Source organism: Aricia agestis, chromosome Z (genome assembly GCF_905147365.1).
Source record: "Aricia agestis chromosome Z, ilAriAges1.1, whole genome shotgun sequence".
Lineage (NCBI taxonomy): Eukaryota > Metazoa > Arthropoda > Insecta > Lepidoptera > Lycaenidae > Aricia > Aricia agestis.
The window spans coordinates 34,956,010-34,976,163 of NC_056428.1; the positions used below are offsets into that span (position 1 = coordinate 34,956,010).

The 20,154-nt window shown below is 38.2% G+C and overlaps 1 protein-coding gene and 1 long non-coding RNA gene across 2 annotated transcripts in view; both read right to left on the reverse strand.

The window, feature by feature from the left end:
- Nucleotides 1-20,154, reverse strand: part of LOC121738754 — a 127,918-nt gene that overhangs the window by 46,424 nt on the left and 61,340 nt on the right. The window lies entirely within an intron of this gene.
- Nucleotides 1,252-19,819, reverse strand: LOC121739114. Its single transcript, XR_006037397.1, has 3 exons — nt 19,728-19,819; nt 19,235-19,240; nt 1,252-1,262 (listed from the first exon to the last, which is right to left on the reverse strand). It is a non-coding gene; the product is annotated as an uncharacterized LOC121739114 (long non-coding RNA).

Here is a 20,154-nt window from a genome sequence, read left to right on the forward strand (position 1 = left end):
TGCAGAGTGAAGCTACATCTCGGCGTAATTCCAGGGGGTCCAAGCTGTTTGAAACACTATGGCAGTCAACAATTCGAGCAGCCCTTCGTTGGATACGATCCAGAGGGAGCAGTTGGTATTTTGGCGCCCCTGCCCAGAGATGAGAACAATATTCCATATGAGGCCGAACCTGCGCCTTGTAGAGTTGTAGGCGTTGGTCCGGGCTGAAGTACTGTTTCGCTCTGTTAAGAACGCCAAGCTTCTTCGAGGCTAATTTGGCCTTACCCTCAAGATGATATCGGAACTGGAATTCGCTCGATATGTTGACGCCAGGTATCTCAATGCTAGGGGAGATGGTTAAAGATGTACCCTCGAAACGAGGATAAACGACAATTGGTGACTTTTTAGTGGTGAACGCGCAGACTTGTGTCTTGGTGTAAATATATCAATTTGATTAAATATCATCATCATGCCATGCATCATCACATTATGATACATTTATTGGTACTGTTCATGATATTTTGCATCGAAGCAGATGATTTTGATGATTATTTCGCTGTTTGTGGACTGATTTTCAAAAATCTTATGTTGTTGTGTACAACAACATAAGATTTTTTGAAAATAGATATAATCTAGAATCTTACCTCGATTGCTATACTTATAAATAGGATAGAATCTTGAATCTTACCTCGATTGCTCATAGATGATGGGATCTATGAGCAATCGAGGTAAATCCTTGAAATTTATTAAAACACAAATGGTGGTTAAGGTGTTGGTTCTAGTAACTTAAACATATGTTACAAATAAGTGAAATTTCATAAAAAGGTGTCTCTTGATCCGAAGGCACTGAACAGAACCTTTAAACCTGAACCTTTTGGAAATTGCAGCATCGCTAAGGTAACTGCAAGCATTTACCACAATTTCGCTTACAGTAACAGAATGTGAATAGTTAACATTCGTAGTGGTTATTTACGCATAAAGCCTTATCTTGTAGATAACTAAAAAGAGTAAAATTATTATTTTTTAACAAAAAAATTGTCATGTATCTTAGTTCTGGGCTGGTATCGACTTAAAACGAATGAAAATTGAGTACAGAATTAGTTGAGGTTAAGTCGAATTTCGAAATAGGCACTAATGAAGAATAAGAATTATTTCATACCTTTTAGATCATATTTTTAAGAATATTATTCTTTTTATTTTGGGATTCGGTTTAAAAATTTTGTTAAAAAATAATAATAACCAACTTAAAAAAAGAGAAAGCATCATGTTAGTATATTGTTTTTCTTTAATAAACCATTTTGCTCTTTCTATAAAGCGCCGAAAAAATTTATTACCTATAATTATAATAAGTTGACAAAATTTGTTCCAGAATTGGCTTATTTCGTGGCTTGGTGGAAATCTGATCACAGTTTGACGTATGATGATAAATGGATATACTGTCCTGAATAACTAAAAGCGTACCTGGGTAATTATTTTAACAAAATTCGGTTATCCTAAAATGACAAAAAATATTAAAATTATTTGATACTACCATTTGTAATACCGCTTCGACGCATGGAATCAATGAATATTTAAATATTTTGGCTGTTAATTTAGTGAATTTAGAGGATCCTATTTATTGTAATATTTGCATGCCATTAAAACGGCAAAACATGTACTGTTTTCGCAAACTTGTAACATCTTCTTATCATGTTTTGTGCAAATAAAGATATTGAATTGAATTGAATTGAATTGAATTGAATTGAATTGGAATTCTGAGAATGACATAATTTCAGAAAGAATTAATTATGTGCGTCCTTATGTGTGTCCAACATCTTGTTTTATATGGCGCAAGGCGTCTTAAACTAACACAAAAAATTAAAACTATTTCTTGTGATGTCATTGGCGCATCGAGTGGCATCGATATAATTTATTTATTTAATGTACCATCGAGGAAGTTGATTCCTATGCAATTGACAGACCAACGTTATTTGGTCGAATATGTCAATTCAATGTTAATTGTGATCTGTCAGCTGGGTTTGACGTAACGAAACCAAACTACTTAGGTCCCCGATTTGTATAGGAATCAACTTCTCTGATAGTACAATCGGCTACGTATGAAAAAAACTATTTATTATTCGTATATACGGTGAAAATAGCGCTGGCTTAAAAACTCTGCATTAAAATGATTCCCAGTATTTGAATTCCATACAGAATTTATGAACGATCTCCGGCGTTATCGAGTGGTCACCAGAATTAATTCTAATTTTCAGAAGTAGCAGCGGTTACAGAATACTGTGGCCCAGAACAAAAATTATATTATTTTACAATTAAGACCAATATTATTGTAGTGCATAATATTATATTTAATTATTTCAAAAATATTATATTTAATTATTTCAAATCGTTTGGTCAGCGCACTTACGCACAAGCGCACAATCGACTTGATTTAGAGATAGGTAAAGTAATTTTATTAAGTCACTCAGGAGTCAGGAACACACCAGCTTTCTATCGGTATTAAAATTTACTTCTTTTTAGGGTCCGTAGTCAACAAGACGCAAGACCCTTATAGTTTCGGTTTGTACTCTGTCCGTCCGTTTGTCCGTCGGTCCGCGGTTCTGCTCAGAGACTATAAGGCCTACAAAAGCCGTCGGCATGAATGCACATATTATTGATGCCGACAAAATGGTATATAAAATCTGTAAAAAAATTTTATAGGGTACCTCCTCTACACATCAAGCGGGGATGGTTTTTTTTTCGCGTCCACCCCACCGTGTGGGCTGTCGGTGGATACGTTTTTTTAAATATACGAGTATATATATCATTTTCCGATTTAGGGATCCATTTGTGTAATGTAATATGAAGTTTTGAAGTGGAAAAATCGTTAGAGACCAGTGTCCCCCCCCCCCTTCTACCACCTAAACCAGAAGCAACCTTCTGGAAATGTTATAAAAAATAAAGTTTAACGTAAGCTACATACAGAGTCTATTAGTAGTAGTACTATAATATAGTAGACCCTACATATGTAGGTGGCACCTGTACGTTAAAGTTCATTTTTTGCGAGTAGAGTTTCAAGTTTCAAGTATCTACAATCTACATTAAGCTCCAAATCTTTTGGGACTAAGGTTTTCAAGTTTCAAGTGACGTAGTGCTGCGTAATTTTTTGCGAGTAGAGTTTTCATGTTTCAAGTAACTTAGATGCCTGTAGCTCTACATTAAGCTCCAAAAAATCTTTTATGATTAAAGTTTTCAACTTTCATGTGACTAGATCTCTGTAGCTCTATTAAATTAAAAAAATGTGAGTAGTGTTTCTAGTTCCAAGCAACTAGGTGCTTGTAATTCTATGTTGAAGTTGTAATCTTTCGCCTTACTTAAATATATCTTATTAGTCGTGACCTACATAACATTCTTTGGGTAATATTGACCTTATAGCATGACCTTTGTATGGCATTTACATCAATAAGCAGACGTCACAGAGTCACTATAGTTTTATGAGGGTTATAACTTGTAAGAAAAACGGGTAACTAATCTTTATACGGTTGTTAAATTAACCGCAAATTTTTTTATCTTACAGTATCCATACTGTTTTATTTGATGCAGAACTACAACGTGGCAACGTTCTTCTCAAGAACAAAATAACTATAAGGCTGGCCGATTCGATTCGATTTCCTAATGTGGAATTGCGATAGGTAATTCCTTGCGACTAGCGCAAACAAAAATAAAGGGTAGAACTATAGAAGATCCTGTACCTTCTGATTGGAAATATTGATAAAATTATTCAAATTTTAAACGCTTTGAATACGTGACGTGACAAGGTACCAATACTACTAAACTTGAACATTATTTTACTAATACACACTAGGATGTAAAGAAACCAATTATAACATAGCCCATTTTGGCACTTTTTCACCCGCGTCCACAAAAACTCATGAAACTCGGTTATTAGTAACTAAATATCGTGACTTTATATGTAACCTTACCGGTACCTAGTTTCCACCGACACAAATATTCTCAGAATACACTAGATCAATCGACTAATGTCAATCACAAGGCATAATAATCATCGAACAGCTAAACTCAATTTCGGCCACTTTCCTAATAAATTATTATTGGGGCCAATAAGCTTCACTTCAGTTTGGTAACTAATTCAGACGCGTCAATATTCAATAACCGCACTCAACCGTGGCCTTAAGCTGAACCACCTAAACCCTCAGCGTCATTATTATTAATGACTAAATAATATACTCGTATCAACACTAATACAATATTTATCTGTTTTTATAAATTAACTTAAAATTAATTACATGATTATATAATATAATAATATTTTAATAAATATAAACATTATACTAGATAATATTATTATTATCTAGTATATTATAGTATATAAAATATAGGTATTCCTAATGTCGAATTTCGACCATTGGGCGGTCTCTAGTAAAAACAATTATGTGATGATAAATGAAACCAAATTTTTTTTGACAATATTACTTGGATTTATAGTTTTTAAAGTATTATTTTTTTTAAACTTTTATGGCGTGATCTTGTTAAGTATGTTTGTATAATATACTAGATATCCCGCGCGGCTTCGCCCGCGATAGTTAGGAATTTTACAGAAACCGTACATTTTCCCATAAAAAATAGCTATACGTAAATATTTTCTTCGTAGCTATACGTAAATTCACGTAAATATTGGCATAAAAATTGCTCCAGTAGTTCGTGAGATAAACCCTTTCTAATATTTCTCCCGTTTTTCCCACATTTTCCTGAGTTTCTTCGGTCGTATTAGGTTAGCGTTATAATATATAGCCTTATCCGATACCGACCTGTAGTTCCTGAGATTAGCGCGTTCAAGCAAACATACTTTTCAGGTTTATAATATTAAAGTATAGATTTTTTATTATTATCGCTTGAAAAATTCGAGTCTCGATCTAAAAGACTATGAAAAGTACCAATGACAGGGTCATAATCGGCTCATAATCATGGGACGATGCATGGTATAATATGGTAGTGATGATGATAATGATGAATGTAATTTTGAAATTTTGAAATTTGCATAGTAGCATAAATGCTTTCCGTTCTTAAAACAACGCCGAAACTCCCAAACTTGTATCTATAAAGAATCAGGAGTTGTCTCAGCACCTTCCGAACCACGGTATACCAGGTATACCTCGGTGCAAAATCTTACTTGTTGGTAGCATATGCTTAGAATACTTTTCACGAAACCGAAGTCACCACATGTTTTCCTATAAATTTTGTCTTTCAGTGCTGCTACTTGAAAGTAGCAGCACTGAAAGACCAAATTTTTTTGGTGAACTCTCTACAAGGAGTACACACCCTGAAGTATTATCACTTATTTTTGTTACACCCTGTATAAACTCTAAACCATTCGAAGACTGCTAAATCGACGGAAAGGTAAATAGATACCTAAGTCCCAGGAAAGGACATAAATGTTTATTGCGGAAATATATACACTTTTCTTGCAATGAACAAAGGGGTTTGGGTAATATTGGCGTCATTTTCAAATTTCGCGGCCACTCACCAAACCAGCATATTACGAAAGAACATATCAAGGGGAGTAAACTTTATTATGGGGGCATATAGCTAAACTATATCGGAGCCGAGATATTAGGTATTTTAAGTTCGTATTTTCTACTAAAAGTAAATTCAATCATTACATGAATACTCAGGAAAATAAAACAAAATGGCATTATTTATTAGCTTAAAGCCTTCCTCGATATATGGGCTATCCAACACAAAAATATTTTTTCAAATCGAATAAGTGGTTTCTGAGATTAGCACTTTCATACACACAAACACTTCAGCTTCATAATATTAGTATACAGGGTATAACAAAACTAAGTGATAATACTTTAGGGTGTGTACTGTGTATGAGTCTCGTGTATAGAGTTTAGTGTAAAAGTAGTAGCGCTGAAAGAGAATATATTTTTTCACACTTGTATGGGGAAACTCTTTACGCCAGCCTGCCTAGCATACGCCAACGAGATATCTCACTCTACATGTTTTCCCGATGTTTGATGGTTTGTCTCTTCATCTCTATTGACCCTAGTATGACAAACATTTTTTCTCCCGCAGATCTATCATCGAAATAACACTTTGACATTTTGAGACGAGTAGTTTTTAATTATCTCGAGAGTGAGATATCTCGTTGGCGTATGCTGGGCAGACAGGGCGCTTGCCCATGCAAATCACAAAAAAAATTTCTTTCAGCGCTGCTCTTTCACAGTGAACTCTATACAAGGGACACATAATATAATATACTCTAACTAAAGTTTTTTTCGTTTTTTTTATACAATAAGGGGGCAAATGAGCAAACGGGTCACCTGATGGAAAGCAACTACCGTCGCCCATGGACACTCGCAACATCAGAAGAGCTGCAGGTGCTTTGCTGGCCTTTTAAGAGGGAATACGCTCTCTTCTTGAAGGTTTACAGGTCATATAGGTCCGTAAAAATTGCTGGTGACAGTTCGTTCCAGAGTTTTACAGTACGCGGCAGAAAGTTACGCGAGAAACGCACCGTGGGAGACTGCCACTCATCAAGGTGATGAGGGTGGTATATTTTTCGCGATGGCGAAAAGTTGCAGGTGGTATGATTCCGAACAATTCCTCAGAGCACTCCCCGTGATACAACCGATAGAGGATGCAGAGTGAAGCTACATCTCGGCGTAATTCCAAGGGGTCCAAGCTGATTGAAACACTATGGCAGTCAACAATTCGAGCGGCCCTTCGTTGGATACGATCCAGAGGGAGCAGTTGGTATTTAGGCGCCCCTGCCCAGAGATGAGAACAATATTCCATATGAGGCCGAACCTGCGCCTTGTAAAGTTGTAGGCGTTGGTCCAGACTGAAGTACTGTCTCGCTCTGTTAAGAACACCAAGCTTCTTCGAGGCTAACTTGGCCTTATTCTCTAGATGATATCGGAACTGGACTTTGCTCGATAATCGATATGCTAACGCCAAGTATTTCAATGCTAGAGGAGATGGTTAAAGATGTGCCCTCAAAACGAGGATATACGATCATAGGCGACTTTTTAGCGGTGAATGCGCAGACTTGTGTCTTGGCGGGGTTGAATTGGACTAAGTTACGTCTGCCTCATTCAGAGACTTCAATGAATTCTCTATTTTAGATACAAGTTCGTTTCGACTCTCAATGACATTTATCCGAGAAATATTGGGGGAGCCGGTATATACAGCATCACCTGTACTATCATCTGCAAAGCAATGAATGCCGTTGGTCTTTAACATGTCATTGATATGCAGTATGAATAAGGTAGGCGATAGCACACAGCTCTGAGGGACACCAGCATCAACAGACTGAGTTTCCGAGCATTCGCCGTCAACTACGACCTTTATGCTTCTATCTGCTAAGAAACTTGTGACCCACTTGTATAATTTCTCGGGCAGCCTGTATGATGGAATTTTTGAAAGAAGCGCTTTATGCCAAACCCGATCAAAGGCCTTCGCAATGTCCAAACTAACAGCCAATGCTTCTCCCTTCGACTCAATTACCTGAGCCCAACGATGAGTTAGGTACGCCAAGAGATCACCATTATCACTTAGTTTTGTTACAACCCGTAGATATCTAAGACACAAGTACAATTCATTTCATCATTTATTTTTATTTTAGTTATTCGTACATTTTAGAAGAATGACTTAACCAACATACAACTACGCGCCGTCATTTAATGAGTTTTTTAACTATTTATTTTTCTTTTGCAAAAAAATGCAAATCCATTTTTCTCCAATTTCTTAAAGAGGGCCGTTTTGTTTTTTTATATTTTTTGTGTAAGTAAATAGTTAATATTCTATAAAACATTCCTTCAGCTCCACGTGTATGAGCCGGGAAGTATATTAAAAGCTAGACTAAAAATTCTGCCAAAAGGTGGCGTCCGGCGTCATAACTCATACTGAACTATGGCTAAAATTCGCTAAATAGTGGAAAAAATCGACATTATAATATAATGGGAACAATACCCTAGAGTCATTTTACCTACGGGCTACAACTCATTAATACACAAGAACAATAATTGTAATTGCCTAATATTGCATCCGGCACTTTGAAAACCACTGTTTAGTGAAATAATATAGTCTCAAGTCTGGCTACATTTTAGTCGGACGAGAGTTAAACCCAGTGTGAAAATATGTAGGTATGAAAAATTATTCATATATTTGACGCGGACGAAGTCGTGGGCAATAGCTAGTGCGAAATATATAACCACCAGATTAATATACCCTTTCTATACCTGTTTGTTAAGGATAGCTCCATAAAGTAACGTTAATTACTTTTGATTTTGTAAACATAAGGCGCAAAAATAAATATACTGAAATAATCGTAGCTCAGCTCCGATATTACTTAGAACAATTTTTATTACTAATATATGTTTCTCTAATGTAGTGCTACAAAATGGTATTGGTTTAATCCCTGGCCGCTGGAAAAAAAATGACGCCACAGGTCCATACAAAGTTACTCAATGCCCTTTTCCCGCTAATTTGCAGGCAACAAGTTATAGTATCTTTTGATTCTTGGGACCTCGTGCGCTATTTACACTTTTTATTTTATGATTTACGAAGTTTTTTTTATAATAATATTTATGAACATCGCGGCAAGCGACCGCGACTAACAAAAATTTAAATAAAATGTCACTTTATGACATAGTGCTCCCAAAGTGATAAATGCGCATAGAAATTTTCGTAATTTTTCGGCAACGATCGTATTTCCCGAGCGTCGGAAGACGTCGCTGCAAGCGCTGTTTTAAACTTAACTTTAAGTAAAACAACGCTTTGCAGCGACGTAGAGGCGTATAGCCTAGGTTATAAAGTGGCACTTCGTTTGAATTTTTGTCGGTCGCGGTCGCTTGCAACAAAGATCGAAAAGCCTCCTTTATGTGTAACATAAGCAGTAAATAAGTTGAACGGTGTTTCACCGGGTACGGGTAATTGCAAGAGGGGCTTAGGTAACACATGCCAAACATTTATTACCACATTACGTCTTATATTGTGTAGCATTTTATCGGAAAATCGCAGTAATATTGTGTTTATGTGCTATAATAAAACTTAAACTAGATTTTTGGCTTTTGTTTGATAGAATATTAATTTTAAAAAAGTTCGGCGCCACGATCTTAATCAATTTGAATGTGTGTCTACAAAAAAGCCGCCAAGTGCGAGTGCGACTCTCGCACGAAGGGCCCGAACCATTTATTGACATTTTCAACTACTCAATAAATGTCATAACTATACCTCTGTCTTGGATGAGCCGCCATATTGGATGTAGTATGACATTACATTCGTTTCTGCAAAATTTCAGCTCAATCGGTTAAATATATCTACTACAAAATTGAGTTCCAAGATTTCACCCGAACATACATACGTCATACAGAGCAAGTTAAATAAAAGCTTTTAATAATAAAAATCCCGTTGTATTGGAGCCCCCCTTAAATATTAATTTTATTTTGTTTTTAGTATTTTTTGTTATAGCCGCAACAGAAGACAGTTCTCGAGATACGACATGGAGACAGACAGATAGATGGACAGGCGAAGAGACATCGAAGTCTCAGTAATAGGGTTCCCGTTTTTACCCTTTGGGTATGGAACACTAAAAAGATAATCGCTTGTTCAAAACACCTTAAAAACTGGACTGGATAGATGCTTCGAAAATCAGACTACAACAAACAAAACAACGTAATTATTAATCGAATAATAAATAAGCCACAATACTATTCAACCTTGAGATTGAGAATTCAATTGTTGAGCATAAGCAGGAGCCAATTGTTCGAGGTTTAAATCAAAGGTTAATTGCGGTTTGAATAAGGCTTCCTAATGGAGCCAATATTTTATTACCTACCAACAAAGTTTATTGTTAAATATCGCCTTCAAGAAAAAAAAACTTTCCTTTGAAGTATGAAGCCACTGCCGCATGTAAAGTATAGTAGAGGCTTGTTTCTAAGGTTCGATTTAATAATATTATGCGTCCCCGAAAACTAGTGGTTTTGGCTTTGGCCACTACACCACGAAACCACTAGAAGTTGTATGTAAATGACAGCACCACCGCGCCGCTATTTAGATAATTGCTAGCCGTCCCGTTTCTTTGTCATATAAAGTATTTCGGCCGTATTATTTTATTGAAGTGACTAAATAAGTATGTCACCATGGCATTGTCCATTGCTATCCCGTCGCACAAACAATGGTCGCCGTCAGTCTCGAGTTGTTTATAATTTACTATTATTTATTCAACAATTAATGCACTTATCAATATAAAAGTACCCAGTAGCACAGAATATATATTAGTAGTACCAACCAGTAGCCGATTCTCAGACCCACTGAATATGCATATAAAATTTGGTAAAAATAAGTAAAGCCGTTACGGAGGATTACACTATCTAACATTGTGACACGAGAATTTTATATATTAGAAGAGATTACACTATAATAAATCTAGATCTCGCGGTCCAAAACGGACGCATTATATATGAATCTAGCCTAAAACGCTCGATAAAATTCTAGACTTGTATGTAAAGGTCAATTTAGACCACAACGCCACGCGTACATACAGAGCCCTGCGGGGCTAAAATGGTCACATATACCAATTCCTCTTAATCAATTCAGCAAATGAATTGTCAAAACTGACAAACTGACAAATGTCAAATCAGTACAAAAATACAGAAATGAATTGCAAGCAGAGTTGCATTTTGCAATTTTAGAAAAATTAATCATAATATTATGATTCATATCATAATTCTTCAAAGCGACCATTTTAGCCCCGCTGAGCTTTTGACGCAGCCTTGCTATTTTTTTAACACTTTTTATTTATTGCTCCCCACGTTGTTTACCTCAGTTTTAATATCGAAAAAAACAGAAAATGCTTTAGTATTTAGGGTTTGATACCCAAAGGATAAAAACGGGACCAGCTATTATTGTGTCTGTCTCCAGGCTATATTTCAAGAACGGTGACAGCTAGAGAGTTGAATTTTTTACAGTTTATGTATGTATTTCTGTAATTGCCGCTATAACAACAAATTCTAAAAAGAACCAAATATTTACGGGGGGGCTTTTATACAAAAAAACTCAATTTTTTGGCTATCTTAGCTTTGTAATGGTACGGCATCCTTCATGCGCGAGTCCGACCCGAACATGGCCGATTTTTTTCTACACATTTTTAGTATCAAAATAACGTCGGGAATCGGATTCGGTGCAATGATAGATACACTACGTAAGTACTAGCGAGCGTTACCGACCAGCCATAAAACCGCGGTCCTCGGCCGTCGATCATCCGTTTTAGGGTTGATTCAGACCGAAACGTGACGCGTAGATGCATTTCTAAATTTGTATGGATTTGACAGATTTCAATTACGTCAGACGTCTTGCGAATCTGTCAAATCCATACTAATTTAGAAATGCATCTACGCTTCGCGTTGCGGTCTGAATCAACCGTTAGGCATTAGACTTTGAGGTGGTCTGGCAGTGAGAAGCAAATGTCATAGTGTCCGGCAGTGGAAAACGAGATTCCTACAGCTATCCCGACAGAAATAAGATAAAAAAGAGCTTTATACTTTATCGATGGTTATTGGTTAGCTATCCCTATTCCCTTCAGAACTGCAACTCCCAAGGCAACCGCAACCGAACCTCCAAAGTTGCTGGTAGTTCTTACCTCTATAAAGTCACATACAGGTAAACTTTCAGCTTTTCTAAAATTACGAAAGTTTGGCTGTTGCTGGCTCTTGGGTTAAAAAAAAAAACAATATTAAAGTGAAAAATTATTTACTTAAAGGTTGAGGTTTATTTCGCGGAATACTGCTAAAAATAATAACAAACTAAATTTTGAAAAATTATTGGCCAATCACCACTACGACGAATGGTACAATTTCTTACGAAGTCATGAATAATGCACGCTCTAATGACGCCGAGCTTCCTGAATTTAAGCTACATTCTACTTTATACTTTCGCCCAAGACAGTTTACAAATTACTGACTTACACTGAAAGACGTCCACGCTAAAAGTAAGGTATTATTCAGAAAAGTGTTGCCTGAAGGTGGACACAATATAAATTACAACACACTATGCGGTTCATGGAATTCCTTCTTATTAAGTTTCAACAATATTATTAGGGTCTTATAGTTTCGGAGTAAATTGGCTGTGACATACGGACGGACGGAGTCCGACGGACAGAAATGACGAATCTATCCGACAATGATGCTAATTCGGTTTTTATAAAACTACAAATTATACTTTGTAGTTATAGTTAAAAATGATTTGTAGTTGTAATAAAGTTACAACAATAGGGAACATAAAAATATAATATTTATGAAAAGTTTGCTAATAATTATAATTAATATTTTATACCATATTGTTTTTTTACAAAAATTACGAATTAAAAGTTACTTGAAACGGAACGGATTTCAAAACACCAATCAGCATTCAGTGACGTCACACATGCTATCCCCGCGTTCCATTTAGCGATAAAAACGATCAAAATGCCTCCATTTTGGGCGTTTTGATCGTTTTTATGTTAAAAAGGATCAAAACTACCAAAATGGAAAAAAAAATTTAACGCTAAATGGAACGCGGGGCATGACAACTTTTTGAGAGGTATAGGTCAGTTAAAGCTGGCTGGCATACAGCGTGATGTTACAAGTCAGTCACGTGTGATCGGCGTGCGCCCAGCGCACAGTGTTTTACAAATCACCAAAATCGGACATGACTAAGTTAATGCAATGAGTCGATGGCGTCTTATATTTCAAATGCAAGAGTAGAACTCCCGTGTGCGCATTTTACTTCGTTTTTGAGAAAATCAATTTTTAAAATAGTCATTTTTTGACTCCCTGAAAACGAAGTTATTTTATTTAAATTAATTACGAGGGTTTGTAAACTTGCTATCCAGTTTATTAGATTGATCATTAAGAGACACAAATTTTGTACTTTATTTCATTCCTACAATTCAAGTAGTTCCTGAGATTTTAATGTTTTCAAATATTTAGACTTTATTTTTTTTCTGCTTTCCTATATGATTTCCGCACCTTCTTATTTTTTGTGAATCGCGTCTCATACCAGAGATTTACGAATTTCTAAAAATTTTTCGCGCCTTAAAAAATTTAAGAGCAAAGTTTCATCAAAAATTCTTTATTTTTTATAATTAGTCAAATAATAAAACATAAAATATTTCGTAACTAGACGAAAAATTACAATTTTTGGATAAAAGATAGATACGGCAATGCGTGAGAAATTAGAAAAAGATACGACACAGGTTTTTTAACGCTCCAGTTTGATTTGAATGAGTTACGACATTTCTGTCGCCTAAAATACAACATTCCCAAGGATACGACAATTTCGCTGCGGGAAATGTTGTGTACTTTTATAGATACGACAATTTATTTTATACTTATTTCATAGGTATGAAAAAGTTATTACATTTTAAACACATAATTTTAATCTTAAACCTATACTTACAACCAACGAATATACATGAGTTATGTGTACAGAGATAAGTAACGCCATTTCATCTCCCTCCCGCCCCTCTATGATACCTTCGCCGGCGCTCCCTATACGCCGTTCTTAACACCTTTTAGTTGATGCGCGAGCGTCGATTTGAGAAAACGAGTTTGTTGCTGTATTCTTAACACTATTGTATCAATGCACGTTTATTCGTGTCATAAATGAAGCTTAATCAAGTGTAGTGAAAGCAGAGTGGGCCTTTTTTTGATGGGCAGGGCAACCCATCATGGGTCCCCGGGTTGGGCATGTGCCTCAGTTAAGCTGAAGCACCCCGGGGGTATGTTGGATTATTACCCACTAAAACCACCTGCGGTTTGTCTTCAGCCGTATACGGAGGGATGTCCTGGATATGTCTAGCACAGGACTCCCTCCACGACCGGACTTCCTCCAAAATAAGGGAATGCTTTGGAAAACTGAAGCATTCCCCTCGGCGCCGGGACTAGCTAAGCCGGTCAGGTTCCCGTCCTGACCCGGAGCCCCGGATTAGACAGAAGTTTGGAGGTTCACGTAACGACGCCTCCGTACTCCCATCCTACGCCAGCGGAGCGGAACGGAAAATGGATCATCCTCTCGCACGCAAGGACGGTTTCGCAGAAAGGGACCACCGCCTGCCAGGCCTCATTGCTCTCGAGCATGCAGCGAACCATGCTCGAGAGCGAGAGGTCTCGCCCAAGCACCGCCAAAAATCATGGTGCTGCACGGCCCAACAAACGCACACCTCGAGGGTGTATTGGGCCGTGTCCTCCGCAGCACCGCACTCATGGCAGGCTGGCATTGGCTCTTTCCTGGCGACATTACACAAGTACGCACCGAAACATCCGTGTCCAGTGAGTATCTGTGCAAGGCGGAAGGTGAGGAGTTTTCTCTTGCGGCGCCGCAAGAACTGGATGCAGAGCCTGAGCAGTACGTTAACCATATTGGGCCTGCGCCAGGCCCTCACCCCACCTCCTCAACAGCCACTGCTATCCTAGCTTTCGGACCCACCGGAGCTCCTCCCAATGTAGGTCTTCGCCCCGTGACCTCTCTGAAACGAGGAGGTGCAACTCGGTAGAGACCGTCGCAACAAGCTCCCACGCCGGGTTTTCCACCAGGGCAGTGGTTGCCACCCAGGACCCTCACCGCAAAGACCCGCTGCGCTCTTCGCAGCTGGGCCTCTCATATATTGTTACGAGCGGTGAGGGAATCTGCCCAAATTGGGGCACCGTACAGGGCTATACTCCGACAGACTCCGGAGTATAGCCGCTTGCAGGCTTTGCTGGGCCCTCCTATATTAGGCAGAGGCCGGGCCAGCGCTGACGCCGCCCTCACGACCTTCGGTCCCAACTGTTGGAAATGTGGGCCGAAGGTCCACCTCCCGTCTAGGATGAGTCTAAGACATTTAAGCGTCGGAATCATCCTGACCTCCATCTCTCCGGTAAGGAGTCGTGCTCCGGGTGGGGGACCTCTCCTCTCGGGTCCGCGAAAGAGTAGGGTTTCGGGCTTGCTTAGGCGTACCCGAAGCCCAAGCCACTCTATGCGGCTGACAATGAGGGATGCTCCCACCTCAGCCAGCCGCGCAGCCACCTCGAAGGTCTTCTCTCGGAATAAGACATAGGTGTGGTCGCAGTAACAGACGAGCACCATGCCCGAGAGAAGAGCACGCCGCAGGACCCAGTCGAAGCAAGAAACATCCAGACGCGAACCTTGTGGGACACCGCACTCAACCTTCCTCCTCTCTAAGGACCCCAATCCGTCCTCGTAGAAAGCAGAGTGGGCCGGCTTATATTGTGTTGAAAAAGTGTACTCCAGAGTTGGTTCCGGTATTAACACGTCCTTTTCGTTTCTCCTACACTTCTGGCATTGTCCCGGCTTCTTGCAAGACAGGTTTGGTGTACCCGATCCCCAAAATAGGTGACCGCTCATATCCTCCCAACTCGTTATAACCTCCGTCTTCTCGCAGATTATGGAATCCATTATCAATAGCCAGCTCTTTCGATACTTGGGTGGCTTGGGATTACTAAGCGACAAACAGTACGGGTTCCGGAAGGGTCGCTCGGCTGGTGATCTCTTGGCGTACCTAACTCATCGTTGGGCTCAGGTGATTGAGTCGAAGGGCAGGCATTGGCTGTTAGTTTGGACATTACAAAGGCCTTTGATTGGGTTTGGCAAAAAGCGCTGCTATCAAAGCTTCCATAATATAGGCTCCCCGAGAATTTATGCAAATGGGTCACAATTTTCTTAGCAGATCAATGACATGTTACAGATCAACGGCATTTATTGCAAATGATAGTACAGTTGATTTCCTATATACCAGCTCACCCCTTATTTTTCTAAATGTCATTGAGAGTCGAAACGAACTTATGTCTGAAATAGAGAGTTCACAGGAGAAAGTCTCTAAATAGGATCGACGTTACTTATTCCAATTCAACCCCGCCAAGATAAAAGTTTACGCGTTCACCACTAGAAAGTCACCAATAGTCATATATCTCCTCGTTTTCAAGGTACCTCTTTAAAAATCTCCCCCAGCATTGAAATACTTGGCGTAAACATATCGAGCGAAGTCCAGTTCCGGTGTCATCTAGAGGGTAAAGCCAAGTTAGCCTCGAAAAAGCTTGGTGTTTTTAACAGAGCGAGACGGTATTCCAGTCCGGGCTAACGTCTACAACTTTACAAGGCGCAGGTTCGGCCTTATATGGAATACTCTTCTCATCTCTGAACAGGGGCGCCAAATACCAACTACTCCCTTTGGATCGTATCCAACGAAGAGCCGCTAGAATTATTGACTGCCATAGTATTTCAAACAGGCCTGACCCGTTGGAATTACGCCGAGGTGTAGATGTGTCGCAGCCGACTGGTTTAAATAGCCGTTCAATCAAACAGCTAGCCCTTTGACTGAACAACGCCATTCAATCACACGGCTATACGTCGTTTAGCCGACTTGTTGACTACAACGTTCAACACTACAGCTAGACGACGCTTACCCAACTGGTTTAATGGCAAATGAACTACGGCGACCATTAGCTTAATATGTAATTTGGGAGAATAGGAAATTTTTTTGTATTTTATTGAAAGATTATTCGCGGATTATGTTTAAGGGGTGATCAAAAGTTTAATTCAATAAGTAAAAATAAAAAATTCTGAGGCGTGTTTTGTGACGGTCGCCGGCTGCTGCCGCAGCACAGTAACAGTTCTAACCTATCCTACTTTTGGACTTTCTGGATTGTGTTTGTTTTTGTTTTGGCGGGGGGCTGCGCCCCCCGAACCCCCGTTTTTTTTTGCCGACGGTCGCCGGCTGCTGCCGCAGCACGTTCGCTACGCTCGCTTGGCTCCCTCTGCGTTGTGGTCTAAGTTCTAACCTAACCTAACCAACTTTTGGACTTTCTGGATTGTGTTTGTTTTTGTTTTGACGGGGGGCTGTGCCCCCCGAACCACCCTTTCGGCGGTGGGGGGGCTGCGTCCATCCATTTCATATTCCCGTATTTTCTCCTCGAATATTTGTTGAAATTTTGATTCACTCGTATGTGCCTCCACAATTTTTGTCTCTTTAATAACACTTGTAACTTTTATTAACTACTTTATTTCCAAAAAAACAACCACAAACACCAACAAACGCCTGCTAGTTGACGCCATATTGTAAATAAAACGCACCTAGCGCCGCAGCGGTGCGCGCTGAACTACTTCAATTAGACGGCGGCTTTTGAATCAGCTGTAGTGTTGAACGTTTTGAGCGACTAAAATATTCAATATAAAAGCTAGACGTGTGATTGAATGGCGTTGTTCAGTCAAAGGACTAGCTGTTTGATTGAACGGCTATTTAAGCCAGTCGGCTGCGACAGATGCACTCTCATTTCTCTATTGGCTGTCTCCCTATCACAAGGAGTGCTCCTGCAACTTTTCGCCATCATTCTTCACGGTGGAAGACTGTCACTTATCACCTCAATGAGTGGCAGTTTTCCACCGTGCGTTTTTCACGTAATTTTCTGCTGCACACATGTAAAATTCCCTGTTTATTTTCTTATATTATAAACAAATAACAAAAAATAATAGTATTATTTCTTATAATATGTTATAATGACATTCTTTTAAAACAAACATTTCATTCACTTTAAGATACAGCATTCCATTTTAACAACGTCTGTCGCCGATTTTGCACTTAAACCAAAACGTAAACAAGATACGGCGAAATGAAATGTTACTTTTGAGATACGACAGATCCGTCGCTCAAAGAAAATTGCTTTTTTAAGTTGTCTATACATTTCCTCTCAAAGATACAACATTTCTGCTGCATAAAATAGAAAAATATTTTGTCGTAACTTGTTAAAAATCAATGAAATATCAACTTTAGAACAATTTGAACAAACTCATCGTATAGGCCTTAGATTAATATAAATACGTTCCAATTTTTAACGTTCTATGTTGATAAATATATAAGTTATTAATTTTTTTAAAAGTTTTTTGGCTCTACTGTAAAGTTGGGTTTTTCGAGATACGCCACTTCTGCTTTCACCCGTCGATATAGTGCATAAGATGTGTGAGTACTGTGAACGACGTGCCAGCTTTAGTTAACTGACCTATGCGATCAGGCAGGGCCATTGTCAATAATTGTCAAACAGTAGTGACGTCATACAGACTATAAATTCCAGTGTTTTATTTTTTTTTATATACTTACTTGTGGTCTATTCTACTTGGAGTACTTTAAAATAAACACAAAAATAAAAATATGGCATCTTCCCTATTATAACATAAGCCTTCTTATTGGTTATTTGCCCCATTTGGCAAAGTTTTAAACGTATGTAAAATACAGTACTATAAGGGTGGGTTGCACCAACTTACTTTAACTATAACTATAACTTTAACTATAACTACAATGCAAAATGTCAAATCTGTGGTTAACGTCAAAAATGGACGCCATATATTTTAACCATAGCCATAGAGCTCGACAAGGCTTTAAATGAACGTGGCGAAAAATGAAACTAACGCTGTCATCATACAAAAACGCCATTTTTGACAGTTATTTACCAGCAGTGCGGAGAGCCCCCGCCCACGTTCATTTAAGGCCTTGTTGGACCAGCCACTGACATCTGTCAAATTCTGTGGCCAAAGTCAAGGTTAAAGTTAAGTTAGCTTTAACTATTACCATAACTTTGATCATAACTGTAACTATACCCACGCCTCTGGTGCAACCAACCCTTAATATACATAATATAATATGTTATTGGTACCAACCGATCCACCCATGAATTTCAGTAATGACTTTTCAGCTAGGTAGGCACCACTAATTACTATAAATTGAAGTTAATAATTATTTTGCTCAAAGCGAACTCTTTAATTGCTCAAACAACATAATATTTCACGTTAATAGCCGAGCGAATTAATTATTTCGATGCTATCTGTCTTGTAATATGAAAATAATCAACGGGTTTACAAAGTAACAAGTAAAAACACGCTACAACTGTAAAAAGTTACTACTTCTTTATTAATAACGTTGTAAGATATATTACAAAGTTTGTTCGTTGAATTCTTTTTTGGTACTTAATTATTAAGTCCAACTTTATGAAAATTGGCAGTTTCGAATAAATAATTTGATAGCCATTGTAGACCTGGATCCCAGAAAGATAAGACATAACTTACTTTCTGATGGATGAAACCATAGGTTCTTAGTAGTGCCTCGTGTACTTAGAATACCTGCGAATTTGTGTAGCTCTACGTGTGACACCTGGTCAGGTACCAGGTACCAAAGTGGACTAAAAATTAGTCTTACTTTACTTATTATGTTATACATATAAGACACTTTTTACTTTTCAGTGACCAAAACTTTTATCAAGCGCTTTAAAAATAACCGTTGCAAATTTTTTTTGAAGGCGTATTTTTATTTTATAAATTAATGAAATACCTTAGAAAACAATCTTGCAAGAATTTATTTTCTACTAGCCGTTGCCCGCGACTTCGTCCACGTCAGCATAGTATAATAACAAAGATTGATAATAATTTTCCCCTTTCATGGTTCCTTACCCAAAGGGTAAAAACAGGACCCGATCACTAAGATATTTCGGCCAGTTCGTCTGTCTGCCTGTCCATTTATTAATTACTGATAATGCGCGCAACTTTATTGCGCAAAAAAAAAACTGGGATAAAATGCATTCTATGTCCTTTCCTGAGGCTCAAAGTTAGCAACAAAGTTATTTTTAAAGCGCTTGATAAAAGTTTTGGTCACTGAAAAGTGTCTTACACTACATGATTCTAGTTCAGAATAATATTCTACAAATTATATTTAAATATAAAACACTAGCTGTTGCCCGCGACTCCGTCCGCGTGGACTTCAGCTTATAGCGTGCGGTAGTTCCCGTCATAGAGTAACTTATAATATTATATAGTAGGTACCGCGCGGCGCGCCTTGACGACGCCCAATTATTCGCAACGTGCAGCAGAAATCGTAATATTTTAATTTCGCCATAACATTAAAACCAAACGTCCAATTTTAATCATTCACAGACCAAATATTATCTACACTAACTGTACTTAGTAATGAAATAATTTATTTTGATAAGAATTAATGCCACGAGTAAAATAAAGGCATTTAAATGTAGTCCAAAATATTTCAAATATTTTTAATAAAAAATGGTTATTGTGCCTCACTCAACATAGATAGGTATAGTGTGTCGCGGACTTTTTTGTAGATATTTAAAAGATCTACAATTACTTTGAACATTT